The sequence below is a fragment of the Protopterus annectens genome, chromosome 1.part2 (assembly GCF_019279795.1).
Source record: "Protopterus annectens isolate FY-2018-M chromosome 1.part2, PAN1.0, whole genome shotgun sequence".
NCBI classification, from domain to species: Eukaryota; Metazoa; Chordata; order Ceratodontiformes; family Protopteridae; genus Protopterus; species Protopterus annectens.
This window is the reverse complement of record NC_056727.1, coordinates 262,001,914-262,014,069: the sequence shown is the minus strand read 5'-3', so window position 1 is coordinate 262,014,069 and position 12,156 is coordinate 262,001,914.

Sequence of the window (12,156 nt, the reverse complement as noted above, 5' to 3'; positions counted from 1 at the left end):
GATGCTGTATTTTTAGCTTTGCAGAGAGCGGCTCTCACCTGGACATCTGAGATGTCAGGGATGTTACATTCAGCTGGGATAAATATTTCTTCCTTAGGGGGTAAGGGAGGGGAGAAATTTGCACTGAACCTGTCTGCCAGTATGTTGGCGATATCTGTGGGTTCAGTGTATTTTTTGTTGTTATAAACTAACTCTGAGCATATCTGAGGGTTTCCGCCCAGGTTTTTAACATAACTGAAGAAGGCCTTGTGGTTATCTTTAGTGTCCTTAGCGATTTTTCTCTCAAAGTTGGCCTTGGATGATTTTATGAGTGATCGTAGTTTTTTGCTAGTGCTGGTCAGAGATGCCTTCCCTTTATGGGATTTTGCTCTGACTTGCAGTAGCTTCCTTCTCTTGTTGTAAAGTTTGTTTATGGCTGAGGTCCACCAGACAGGACGCCTGCCTTTGGTGGAGAGGGTCTTGGTTTTATTTGGGATTGCATGATCCATGCATTCTTGGAGGTGTCCATAGAAAGCATTTGTGAAGGATTCAGCAGTGTGGGATGTGGTTTCCACTGGCCCAGGGGGCTTGAAGGATACCATCTCAGTCTTAAGGAGTGTAAAGTTGACTTTTGAGAAGTTTCTCACTGTGGTCTTTTGTGCTGGGGGTGGAGGTGGGATATAGATTTCCAGAGAGATTAGTTTGTGGTCTTATCTCACTAGTGAGGGGTATACTTCCGGTGTGGAGCATTTTGTTCCCATGTTTGTGATGATCAGGTCCAGTATATTATCTCCCCTTGTGGGAGAGGTGACTAGGTGTTCCATCGCATTTCAGTTAATGAATTCCAGGAACCTTTGGGCTAGAGTGTTAGGGCTTGAATAATGCACCCAGTCTATGTTTGGGTAGTTGAAGTCTCCCAATATGATGGTATTTGGTGAGACATTTATATCCTCCAGTGTCTTCAGGAAGGCTGAATGGGGTTCCTGAGGTTGAGAGGGTGGTCTGTAGCATGCTACAAGTTGTATGGCAGTTTTGCCTATGGTTAGTTGCACATGGATGGTCTCCGATGCTTCGTGCGTTGCCACTAACCTGGAGGTGTGGGTGTCTTTGATGAATATGGACACTCCCCCTCCTTTTGTGGTTCGGCGCAAGTTTTGGGGCCGAAATGCATGATATGAGGTATAACCTGGTAGAGCTGGGGTGCTTTCAGGAGCCTTGAACCAGGTTTCAGTTACTGCACAGATACTGATGCTCTCCATACTGAGGAGGGCTTTGAGAGCCTGCATCTTGAGATTTAGACTTCTGGCATTGAGCAGCATTACCCTTAGTTTTTTTCCATTTTTGTTCATAGGTTCATAAGTTCATACTAGGCTATCTGCCCTAGGGCATTTATAAGCCTAGCCCAGAGTTTTGTGGCTTTCGCCACCCCTTTAGTTTGAAGGATACTATGCCCATTATTTTGCTGTGCCTCTGTCAAGCAGTGACACCGAGGTTATCCCTGGGGTATACCTGCGATCTCCCATCCATTGGTCAAGATTTCTCTTGAACAAGGCCAGCGAGGTGCTCTGCCTCACATGTACCGGGATTTTGTTCCACAGCATAGGGAGTCTCTGGGTGATGAATCTGTCCCTCCAGCATGTCCTATTAATAGCCATGTTGAGGTTTAAGTCTCTTGCCCTTGTAGTTCTGGTGGATTTAGATTTTTTGAGGTGAAGCATGTTCATTAATTCCGGGTTGGACATGGCCTTGTATGTCAAGCACAGGTCACCTCTGAGCATACGGTAAGCGACTGAATAGAGCTGGAGTTCCTTCAGTCGGGCAGCATAAGACATATTTTTGAGACCCTTTATACTTTTGGTGAGGAACTTTTGGGGCCTTTCCAATTGCTGCAGGTGTCGGGTCAGATACATTCCGAATGGGGCATTGTACTCAATCATTGGTCTGATGAGTGATGAGTACAGGGGAACGATGACCTCCCTTGATCTAGATGTGAATCCCTTCATGATCAGGTGGGCAATGTAGAAGGTCTTTCTAACTACTTTGGCAACGTGAGTGTCAAACGAAAGGCCACTGTCAACCTGGGTCCCCAGATCCCTGATAACCTCTTCTGTGCTTAGTGGATTGCCACCTATATGGTAACTAGGGGTAACCTTGTTTTTCCCGAAGGGTATGACTATGCATTTTTTGGCATTTAACTTTAGGCCATGGTTCTGGCACCAGTTATCCGTTTCTATGAGACCCTTCTGAAGGATGTCTGTGTCAGATGGGTTTTCGACTATGGTGCCCAGTTTGCAGTCATCTGCAAACTTTGTCAGCCATAATCCTCCTGTGTTTGCTTGTACTTCTGAAAAGTAGATGCCGAACAAGAGTGGGCCCAGGACTGAGCCCTGTGGGATGCCACTTGTGACAGGCTTGGAGTCTGACATGGCGCCAGCAACTCTGACCCTGTGGGCTCTGTCACTTAACCAGTTTGCAACCCATCTAGTGACGTATGGGTTTACATTTAAGCTGGTGAGTTTTTCAATGATACCCGAGTGGGGTATTGTGTCGAAAGCCTTTGCCAGGTCGAGGTAGGCTGTGTGGACTGCCTTGCCCTCGTCAATGGCCTTGGTGACTGTTTTGAAGAAGTCAACCAAGTTTAAAAGGCATGATCTGCCCTTGACAAAGCCAAACTGGGTTGGATCCAAAGTCTGCAAGTCCCCTATGTCTTTATTTATGAGTTCCATTATGATCCTCTCCATAGCCTTGCAGACCAGGCTTGTCAAGCTGATGGGATGGTAGTTTCTAGGGTCGGTGGAGGCACCTCCTTTATGAAGTGGGACCACCGTTGCCGTCCGCCACTCCTTGGGTACGTATCCTGAGGTGAGGCTAAGATTAAACAGCTGCCCTAGCTGCGGGTTTAATTCCTCATTGAGTTCGTGGAGCACACAACCGGGGACACCATCTGGTCCCATGGATGCTGTGTTTTTTGCCTTGGAGATAGCAGTTCTCACCTGAGCATTTGAGATGTTTGGGGGACTACAATCCTCTGGTATAGATATCTCTCCTTTTGGGGGGGGGGGGGATTTGCTCTGAACCTGTCAGCCAGAATGTTGGCAATGTCTGTAGGTTCAGTGATTTTTTCGTCATTTTGAACTAATTCTGAGCATATCTGGGAGCTTCCTCCCAGGTTTCTAACATAGCTAAAAAAGGCCTTATGATTGTCTTTTGAGTCCTTAGCGATTTTTCTCTCAAAATTTGCCTTGGATGCTTTTATGAGAGATCTCAGTTTTTTACTTATAATGATCAGGGGTGTCTTCCCTTTTACGGATTTTGCTCTATCTTGTAGTAGCTTCTTCCTTTTGTTGTAAAACTTGTTTATGGCTGGGGTCCACCAGACTGGACGCTTGCCTTTGGTACAAAGTGTCTTTGTTTTGTTTGGGATTGCCTGGTCCATGCAGTCCTGTAGGTGCTGGTAGAAGGCATTTGTAAGTGATTCAGCAGTCTGAGTAGTGGTTTCCGCTGGCTCGGGGGCCTTGAAAGAGACCACACCAGTCTTTAGGAGTGTGAAGTCGGCTTTTGAGAAGTTCTTCACTGTGGTCTTTTTTATCTGGGGTGGGGGCGGGATGTGGACTTCCAGTGAGATTAGTTTATGATCTGATCTCACCAATGATGGGTATACTTCTGGTGTTGAACATTGTGACCCCATGTTTGTGATGATGAGATCTAGTATGTTTTCTCCTCTTGTGGGGATGGTGACTAGTTGTTCCATGGCATTTGAGTTTATGAACTCTAGGAACCTTTGGGCTAGAGTGTTGGGGCTTGAGTAGTGATCCCAGTCTATATTTGGATAGTTGAAATCACCCAGTATGATGGTGTTTGGAGATATATTTATCCCTCCAGTGTTTTCAGGAAAGCTGTGTGAGGTTCCTGAGTTTGAGAGGGTGGCCTGTAACAGGCTACGAACTGCAGTGCAGTCTTGCCAACGGTTAATTGCACCTGGATGGTTTCCGATGCATCGTACGTTGCCACCAACCTTGAGGTGAGGGTGTCCTTGATGAATATGGACACCCCCCTCCTTTCTTGGTGTTGTCCGGATTTTGGGGCGGAGCATGATATGAGGTAAAACCTGATAGTGCCGGGGTGCTCTCAGGAGCCTTGAACCAGGTTTCAGTCACAGCACAGACATCGATGTTCTCCATACTGAGAAGGGCTTCGAGTGCGTGCATCTTGAGGTTGAGACTTCTGGCATTGAGCAGCATTACCCTTAGTTTTTTTCCTTTTTTGTGTTCTAGGGTGGTAGGTTTAGAATTTGAGCCCTGCCTAAAAAAGGCACAATGGGGGTGGCAAGAGCCTTTGCCAAAATCCGGAAGCCTAGGGGTGACAGGTTCAAGCCGTCCCTTGCGAAGCAGCATGGCTTGTCCAGCATGTCATCCCAGGCAGACAGACATTGGATCCCCTTTGAATGGCACCATAGTTTAAGCCAATTATTAAAGCTGATCATCTTGTCTTCGTATTGTGGCATCATTCTTGGTGAAGGTAGGATACTGCTCAAGGTCAGGGTCATACCTGCCTGGGCTACATAATCAGAGAGCTCCTAAGGAGGTGGGTTTATCCTTTGAGCCTTGCCTAAAAAAGGCACTATGGGGGTGGTAAGAGCCTTAGCCAATATCCGGAAGCCCAGGGGTGACAGGTGCAAGCCATCTCTTGTGAAGCAACGTGGCTTGTCCAGCATGTCATCCCAAGCAGACAGACAGACATTGGATCCCCCTAGTATGACACCAGTAATTGAGCCAATTATTAAAGCTGATCATCTTGTCTTTGTATTGTGGCATCATTCTTGGTGAGGGCAAGATGCTGCTCAGGGTCAGGGTCATACCGGCCTGGGCTACATAATCAGAGAGCTCCTCTATGTCCCCTTTTCATGTAGTCCAGGGAGGTACGTCTCAGGTCATTCACGCTGGCATGGACAATGACAGAGTCATATTTGTACTTGCTTTGGAGTGACCTGAGTGCTTGTGTTATGTGGCGGATCCTAGCACCTGACAGGCAGCTCACCGTTACCCTTTCCTTGTTCAGCCTGGTAAGCGGAATGTCAGTGTGTCTGACTATAGAGTCACCTATTACTAGTGTATCAGGCATGGTGTTTGGTCTTAAGGGCTGTGATTGTTTGCCACACTGACTTTGTGAACTATGTGTTGCATGTGCTGTGTTTTGAGGTGGTGGTTTCTTGGATGTCTGCTTTGGGAGCCTCTGTTGTTTTGGTAAGTTTTTTATTAGAGCCTCCGAGTATGTCTTTGTGTGTTTATGTGTTTGGTTTGCAGTTGTGGTAGGTCTATGTGAGACTGGGTTTGTTGTGTGTGTGGTTATCTTCTCCTCCTGCCTGGTCTTGCCAGTCCTGAGTTGAGAGAGCTCAGCCTCCAGTATGGCTATATAGTTGCATTTCTCACATGTATTTGTGTTTGTTGGGAGGAGGAGAGGGTTGTCTGTGTACATGAGGCAATTGTAACATTGCCTCAAGATTCCCAGATTAACGAGATGAACTGGAGAGGACGCCAGTAATCTACCACTCGACATGCTAGAATAGTATAAGGGAGTGCTGTGAAACTGGGTCAGAGAGGACTTTAAGGGAAGTGGGTATTCACGGGGATTGTAGGTGGATGTAGTACTTACTTTAGTTTAAGAGTGCTTCACTTTGAAAGAAAAAATTCTAGGAGCAAGTGCTAGGCTTTTAGTATAGAGAATAGACTGATTTTATTGAAAGTAGAGCTTTTTCAAGGGAAAAACTGAAGAGCAGACTTGGCGGAGCCAGAAATAGTTTAAGCTTGTTTAACCTCTGCTGCGCTATGCGCACAATCACGCAAAAATGGATTTTAAACAGGGAACTTCAAAAGAGCTAGAAATGGTCCAAAACGACCAATTACTACAAGCTCTTGTGCTGAGGTCACTCCTTCAGGGACAGATAGGCTGCTCAAGGCTCCCCACTCCCACTGGTGAGCAAAGAAACTTTCTTCTATCCAAGTAAGGCAATGGACAACACAGGAACTACACCACAGCCCAGAATACAGCAAAGCCTGTATAATGGACTAATCTAGTCGAGAAAAGGCGGGAAAACAAGGATTTTTGGGGGGTTTTTTGAGTTAGAAACTACAGAAAAATGCAGGAAACAGCAGTAAATTAATTACACAGGCTAGCGCACTTTAGTGGGCAGCCTCAACAGTTAAATTAAACAAACAAACTTTTGACAAACTGTAACTTAAGTGCAGATAATGTACAATGCAAAAAACAGGTAATAAGGCAGTTTAAACTTGTTTAAAGCAAGAATAAGAAGGTCGCTTAGGTAAAACAGCAAAAAAATACTTAAATCAGGAAAGTAGTCGCTTTTCTTAGTTCTCTGCTGCTAGCACCACTCTGCAGGACCACGAGGAGCTGTTGCTGAGTAGTATAGTCAGAAAAAAAACGCTCGGAGGCGGATTTTAAACAGGGAACTTCAAAAGAGCTAGAAATGGTCCAAAACAACCAATTACTACAAGCTCTTGTGCTGAGGTCACTCCTTCAGGGACAGATAGGCTGCTCAAGGCTCCCCACTCCCACTGGTGAGCAAAGAAACTTCCTTCTATCCAAGTAAGGCAATGGGCAACACAGAAACTTTATCACAGTCCAGAATACAGCAAAGCCTGTTTAATGGACTAATCTAGTCGAGAAAAGGCGGGAAAACAAGGATTGTTTGGGTTTTTTTTTGTTTTTTGAGTTAGAAACTTCAGAAAAATGCAGGAAACAGCAGTAAATTAATTACACAGGCTAGCGCACTTTAGTGGGCAGCCTCAACAGTTAAATTAAACAAACTTTCGACAAACTGTAACTTAAGTGCAGATAATGTACAATGCAAAAAACAGGTAATAAGGCAGTTTAAACTTGTTTAAAGCAAGAATAAGAAGGTTGCTTAGGTAAAACAGCAAAAAAATTCTTAAATCAGGAAAGTAGTCGCTTTTCTTAGTTCTCTGCTACTAGCACCACTCTGCAGGACCACGAGGAGCTGTTGCTGAGTAGTATAGTCAGAAAAAAACGCTCGGAGGCAGATTTTAAACAGGGAACTTCAAAAGAGCTAGAAATGGTCCAAAACAACCAATTACTACAAGCTCTTGTGCTGAGGTCACTCCTTCAGGGACAGATAGGCTGCTCAAGGCTCCCCACTCCCACTGGTGAGCAAAGAAACTTCCTTCTATCCAAGTAAGGCAATGGGCAACACAGAAACTATATCACAGTCCAGAATACAGCAAAGCCTGTTTAATGGACTAATCTAGTCGAGAAAAGGTGGGAAAACAAGGATTTTTTTGGTTTTTTTTTTGTTTTTTGAGTTAGAAACTACAGAAAAATGCAGGAAACAACAGTAAATTAATTACACAGGCTAGCGCACTTTAGTGGGCAGCCTCAACAGTTAAATTAAACAAACTTTCAACAAACTGTAACTTAAGTGCAGATAATGTACAATGCAAAAAACATGTAATAAGGCAGTTTAAACTTGTTTAAAGCAAGAATAAGAAGGTCGCTTAGGTAAAACAGCAAAAAAATACTTAAATCAGGAAAGTAGTCGTTTTTCTTAGTTCTCTGCTGCTAGCACCACTCTGCAGGACCACGAGGAGCTGTTGCCAAGTAGTATAGGCAGAAAAAAATGCTCGGAGGCGGATTTTAAACAGGGAACTTCAAAAGAGCTAGAAATGGTCCAAAACGACCAATTACTACAAGCTCTTGTGCTGAGGTCACTCCTTCAGGGACAGATAGGCTGCTCAAGGCTCCCCACTCCCACTGGTGAGCAAAGAAACTTCCTTCTATCCAAGTAAGGCAATGGGTAACACAGGAACTATATCATAGTTCAGAATACAGCAAAGCCTGTATAATGGACTAATCTAGTTGAGAAAAGGCGGGAAAACAAGGATATATTTTTTATTTATTTATTTTTTTGAGTTAGAAACTACAGAAAAATGCAGGAAACAGCAGTAAATTAATTACACAGCCTAGCGCACTTTAGTGGGCAACCTCAACAGTTAAATTAAACAAACAAACTTTCGACAAACTGCAACTTAAGTGCAGATAATGTGCAATGCAAAAAACAGGTAATAAGGCAGTTTAAACTTGTTTAAAGCAAGAATAAGAAGGTCGCTTAGGTAAAACAGCAAAAAAATACTTAAATCAGGAAAGTAGTCACTTTTCTTAGTTCCCTGCTGCTAGCACCACTCTGCAGGACCACAAGGAGCTGTTGCTGAGTAGTATAGTCAGAAAAAACGCTTGGAGGCGGATTTTAAACAAGGAACTTCAAAAGAGCTAGAAATGGTCCAAAACGACCAATTACTACAAGCTCTTGTGCTGAGGTCACTCCTTCAGGGACAGATAGGCTGCTCAAGGCTCCCCACTCCCACTGGTGAGCAAAGAAACTTCCTTCTATCCAAGTAAGGCAATGGGCAACACAGGAACTATATCACAGTCCAGAATACAGCAAAGCCTGTATAATGGACTAATCTAGTCGAGAAAAGGCGGGAAAACAAGGATTTTTTTTTTGTTTGTTTTTAGCGTTAGAAACTACAGAAAAATGCAGGAAACAGCAGTAAATTAATTACACAGGCTAGCGCACTTTAGTGGGCAGCCTCAACAGTTAAATTAAACAAACAAACTTTTGACAAACTGTAACTTAAGTGCAGATAGTGTACAATGCAAAAAACAGGTAATAAGGGAGTTTAAACTTGTTTAAAGCTAGAATAAGAATGTCGCTTAGGTAAAACAGCAAAGAAATACTTAAATCAGGAAAGTTGTCACTTTTCTTAATTCTCTGCTACTAGCACCACTCTGCAGGACCACGAGGAGCTGTTGCTGAGTAGTATAGACAGAAAAAAATGCTCGGAGGCGGATTTTAAACAGGGAACTTCAAAAGAGCTAGAAATGGTCCAAAATGACCAATTACTACAAGCTCTTGTGCTGAGGTCACTCCTTCTGGGACAGATAGGCTGCTCAAGGCTCCCCACTCCCACTGGTGAGCAAAGAAACTTCCTTCTATCCAAGTAAGGCAGTGGGCAACAGAGGAACTATATCATAGTCCAGAATACAGCAAAGCCTGTATAATGGACTAATCTAGTCGAGAAAAGGCGGGAAAACAAGGATATTTTTTTTTGTTTTGTTTTTTGAGTTAGAAACTACAGAAAAATGCAGGAAACAGCAGTAAATTAATTACACAGGCTAGCACACTTTAGTGGGCAGCCTCAACAGTTAAATTAAACAAACAAACTTTCGACAAACTGTAACTTAAGTGCAGATAATGTACAATGCAAAAAACAGGTAATAAGGCAGTTTAAACTTGTTTAAAGCAAGAATAAGATGGTCGCTTAGGTAAAACAGCAAAAAAATACTTAAATCAGGAAAGTAGTTGCTTTTCTTAGTTCTCTGCTGCTAGCACCACTCTGCAGGACCACGAGGAGCTGTTGCTGAGTAGTATAGATTTAAATTAGAGCAGAAAGACACTGTTGCTGCTGTCTGAAAATGGTGAATGGCTGAAGGACAATGTGGTTGGGCTGTGGAAGTGGAGCTGGGATTAGAGTGGATGTCTCCATCAAGGGAGAGTGCAGATGACAAATGCCTGTAAGAGAACATCCATTGTATATGGATTTGAGCTTTACATTATATATAGGTATAGGGGTTATCCTTTGGGTAGTTATATCTGAAGAAGGAGTTAGTGGAGACAGAGTAAAGGCCAGGAACTATTTCATGGTTACAGGGTGATGTGTTAATAGGTATGCTAAGAGGGTTAGAGAAAGTTAGGACATTTGGGTGAATGCGAGTGTGGTATGAAGTGATCTAGGCTAGTATACATAAAAGCAGAAATGCAAGAGTGTGAAAGAGCATCACAGTACAGTGAAATATGGAAGATGATATTGTCTAGAAGGAAAGGTGGAGAGTTGTTAAAAAGAGTTTAAGGAACATATTGGGCAGTCAAGAGGTGAAATAGATGTAAAAGTAAACCAGAGAGGAAATGAGGTAGAAGGAAAAGGTGATGTAGAGGAATTATTGGCTTAGCATGTAAAAAAATGGGGTATGTGAAGTACAAATGTAGATGAAGTGGGGGTAATGGGGTAGTGTAGGGGAGAGGAGTGAGACAGGCATATTGAGGGTGAATGGAGTTGGGCCCAAACGAGTAAGTGGGTTTATCACTACATAAACAATCAGCAAATTGTAGATGATTTTACATGTACATAGGTAAATACGATACCAAATATAAAGATATTGAGTATAATAAGAAACCATTTTGCAGATACATAAGATGTGGATGGAGTAAAGACATACAAATTGATAAACTGTGCATATTCTAAAATTTGTTCTCATACACAACAAAATATAGATATATTTACAAAACCTTATGCAAAACAATTTGGCTACACAAAAGGGGTGATAGGTTGCCCTAGTGACATCCAGGAAACCTCAGATACTGAAATAAAATTTGATTGAATTACTATAGCTTTTGTTTCTATGATGCCAGGAGTTTTTAAGATGTTATGAATGTTTTATTTTTTTATATTTTTTATATATTTTTGATATACAGTATGTACAGTTTGCCCCTTTGTAATGAACTTAATAGAATATTTATACATGAAAAATTTTTAGAAACATGTTGGATGTGATTTTAGTGTGTTGCTGCTATGTTTGGCACCATCTAGTGACCAGTTTATTAATTACAGGTCGATATATTGACTTAGACAGCAATATATGATGAATAAGTATTTATTTATTTATTTTAGGATTTTTTAAAGAATATATATACAGAAATGATGTTATGATATCTGCCATTGAATATACCTTATGCATGTACCACATACATATTGTGTTATATCAATTGTTGAATCACTATTAATTATGTTTAATTAATATTTTAATTAATCAATTGTGTTTGGGTATATAAGACTGTGCTATCCATTTGTTCTTTGTACAGTCTGATGAAGCCCTACTGGGGTGAAAGCGCTTACTGATTAAAGGACGTTCTGTTCACGATTGAGCTGGAGTATCTGTTCATATATTTTTACGTTCGAGTGATCATTGTTTGGTGAATTGCTGAACTTTTGAGTTTATTTTCAAGCCACAGTGTTCCACGTTTGATTTTGCTAAAATTTGATTGTATTGAAAAAAGAGCTATGCAAAATTGATCCAAACAAAGCACGTGAAAAGACAGAAATAGTAATAATGAACTGAGAACACTTCAGCAAGAACTTACAGAACCATTATATCTCTTATTTAACAGGTCATATAAATTCCTCAATATTGGAGACATGCACTTTTTAAATCTGTCTTTAAGGGAAAGGGGAGTAGGACCAACCCAGAGTCATACAGACCCTTAAATCTATTTTCATGTTGTGGAAAAATAATGGAGAAGGTAATATTGGATAAGTTATTGTCAGAATTGGAAAGGCTGGGACTTGTAACCATATATCAGCATGCATATGTTGAAAATAGATATATTACCACCTGTAACATGATGTTCTATTCTATAACAATATAATAACAGCTATGAATGAAAAAATTGTGCTGTGATGTAATTTATATAGAATTAACTTCAGCATTTGACAGGGTCATAAACAAAACACTGATTAATAAATTAAAACAACTAGGTCTTAATGTACTCTTGATAAGATGGTACCTGCATGGCTTAGAAATTGGGCGTGGCAAGTATACAGCAATTGGATAGGTGCGATCCTTTGTCACAGTCAGGGTGTCCCACAGATATTGGTCTTAGACCCTTACCTGTTTAGATTGTATTTTTCAGATCTATCTTTTTCACCTGAGTTTTTCTACAGTCTGTATGCAGATGACTTGAAATTGGACAAATTGATTATGTGTGTTACAGACAGGGTATGTCTGCAAACTAATTGACCATTTGGGCACAGGAGACTAATATACTGATAAATATAGCAAAAACTAAGCATATGATATTTGGGAGACATACCCCGAAAGGTGAATTTTTAATTCAGCACACAATGATTGAAACTGTAGATTCATTTAAGTACCTGGATATATCTGTAGATCCAACTTTGACTTTTTCTAATCATGTCAACCAATTAGTTAATGATAGTTATAGAACTGTAGGTTGTATAAAAAGATTTGTAATGTCTAAGAAATCAGAAGTGATTAAGTCACTGTTTGTTAGTTACAAAAATTAGAGCC